Consider the following 2,576-nt stretch of genomic DNA (forward strand, 5'->3'; position numbering starts at 1 on the left):
TCTTGTGTTGGTACATTGGCAGAGACATATGCTTTAAAAACTTAAATATTTCAGAGGCACATGTTGGACTACTTTGTTTTAATTAAACTGCTAGTATTTCTTTGTCAAGGATGTTTCTAGTTTTTTGCTTTATTGCCTTGCATTCTAATGCAGTTTGTTCTGTAACTCGAGAGCCAGTAGCATTGGATTGATGGAAGTGTAGGGTTTATGAATTATTGCAGCTGACTACCATACCTCACACAGCGTTGGTGTTGTGAGCGGCCCATGAAAAGCCAAATTAAAAATCAAGGATTCAGTCAAACTAAGCAGGTACTCATGCCAGGTACTCCTTTCTCTACCCACATCCATGTTTGAATGCTATTGCCTGTGATCTTTACGCTTAACTGTTGTGTATCTTTTTTGTTCTTTACAAGAAGTGCAGGGGGTTTTTTGTGTATTGCGTGAAAACTTATAAAACAAATGTTAACAGAATGGAATTTTTTTTCAACTGTGTGTAGGGCTGCAGTGGTGGCCAGAATTAGATATCTTTAAAGAATTTTAAATACAATAAACACTTCATATTATTCGCCTTGTTACACTCAATGCAATTCTCGAGTCTATAAGAGGTATGTGCTTAATATTTCCTACTGTGTAGGAGAATTTGCAGTCAGCCATAGGTAGCAGGAATAGTCACTCACTGGCTGATACATTTAAAGCAGCAGTGTGAATATTAAGGACAGACACCTTCAATTTGTGAAATCAAAGAACTGGTGCACTATGTAGAATGAATTTGGGTTTTTAAAGAACTATTAAAAGTTAGGTACTGTAAGTGTTCTCAAAACCTATAAACTTCGTTCTGTGGGCTAGTGGCGTGGGACAAAATATTCCTAATGAAAGGAAGTACCAATTAGTTGATTTGTTGATGGCATTCCCCTTTTGGGAAAATATAAGGTTATGTCTGTGTGAGTCATTCACACGTAGGCAGGCATACACAGGCACATGGCTTTAAGAACCACACTGATGCCTTGATAATTAAAAAGAATACAAGCATTCCATATATACATGTTAATTAGCAGTTAGTGACTGGGCCAACAGTTTCTCATAAAAGTTGGCCTTTTACATGTTGTCTAATTATCATTTTTCCCCAAATTTTGCATTGTAGGACTACTGTTCGAAGATTTTTGGAAGAGTACTGAGAACGGCATAAAGTGAAGATCAACATTTAAAAAATGAGGTGAAAGAAAGCTATAGTGGCATAGAAAAAGTATAAAGCTCAGTTAGTTTTTTAATTATTATTATTAAAAGTTAATTCAGGACTGATGTGACATACCAGATTTCAGAACATGTGTTAATAGTATATATGCCACTGAAAACTTAGGTCCTGTATCATATTTTTTTCTTTAAGACTTTTTAAGAAATATTACTTAAACATGTGGCTTGCTCAGTGTTTAATTGCAAGTTTTCATTCTTGGACTTTGAAAACAGGATTAAACGTTAGTATTCGTGTGAATCAGACTAAGTGGGATTTCATTTTTACAACTCTGCTATACTTAGCCTTTGGATTTAGAAGTAAAAATAAAGTATCTCTGACTTTCTGTTACAAAGTTGATTGTCTCTGTCATTGAAAAGTTTTAGTATTAAATCTTTTTCTAATAAAGTTATTGACTCTGAACTAGTCGCCTGTTTTAAATACAAGAGTTACACCATTACTAGAGGTGTTGGTCTACAGTTTTAACTAATTTGTTCTGTTTAAGACTAATTTTTATAGAATTTCTAGTTTAACGTTTTAACTAATGGTGCTTCAATTTTAGGTGGTTATGGATAAATTTGAATTTTGCTTTTAATAGCAAAGATGTACAGTGAACTAGAATATATTTTTACATCCCTCAGAGATTCCTTTAGTAGTAGAAAATTCCAAGTATCTTTCTGACAAGCAGTCTTTAGCTAGCTAGTTATGAAATAATGATGTAGAAAAGCATTTAAGAGCTAGTTTTTGTTAAGTCCTGTATCAAGATTTCTTCTAGCCCGGTCTTGTCAGTTTATAAACGTGCTTGTGTATAGGGTGTGTAGTATATATAACAAGGGTTCCCCCCACCCCAAGCAAGTGATTATTTTTGTATTACATCTAGGAAAACTGGCAGCATGTCACTGTCTATAGGCAGCTTCTTCAACTGTATAAAAGTATTCTCTCCAGCTGTGTATATACACACACATATATATATCGTAGCAATTCCTTGTGGTTTATAACTTTTCTACTGCTATCAGATTATAGGTAAAGAAACTGAGTGTGTTAAATGACTTACCCAGGGAGGGTCCTGTGGCTTCATGTTTATGGAGTTGCTAGGTCTCTGCCTCATAGTCCAGTGCCTAACTGTTAAGCCACTGTGTTCATTCTAAAAGGCATAATGAATTATTAAAAGAATTTACAAAGATCTCTTCCACTAAACTTTGAAAAATAATGAAGCCACCACTTTAGAGGCTCTCTGTGGAAAAATGCTGTGGAGACAGAGTCCTGCTAGCTCCCTAGCTGATGCTGGAGATGCAGCAATAGATGAGTGGGTTTTCAGAATTTTTAAGAGATGATTCACATGAGGATT

General features: G+C 35.0%; 1 protein-coding gene across 1 annotated transcript in view; it reads left to right on the plus strand.

The window, feature by feature from the left end:
• LUC7L3 (LUC7 like 3 pre-mRNA splicing factor) overlaps positions 1-1,651 on the plus strand; it is a 34,157-nt gene extending 32,506 nt beyond the window's left edge. The window contains exon 10 of the mRNA XM_017540169.2: positions 1-1,651. This exon is cut by the window's left edge and continues 282 nt beyond it. The gene's annotated coding sequence lies outside the window, so the exon portion shown is untranslated.
• The last annotated feature ends 925 nt before the right edge of the window (positions 1,652-2,576 follow it).

The sequence above is a fragment of the Cebus imitator genome, unplaced genomic scaffold (assembly GCF_001604975.1).
Source record: "Cebus imitator isolate Cc_AM_T3 unplaced genomic scaffold, Cebus_imitator-1.0 Scaffold123, whole genome shotgun sequence".
NCBI lineage: Eukaryota > Metazoa > Chordata > Mammalia > Primates > Cebidae > Cebus > Cebus imitator.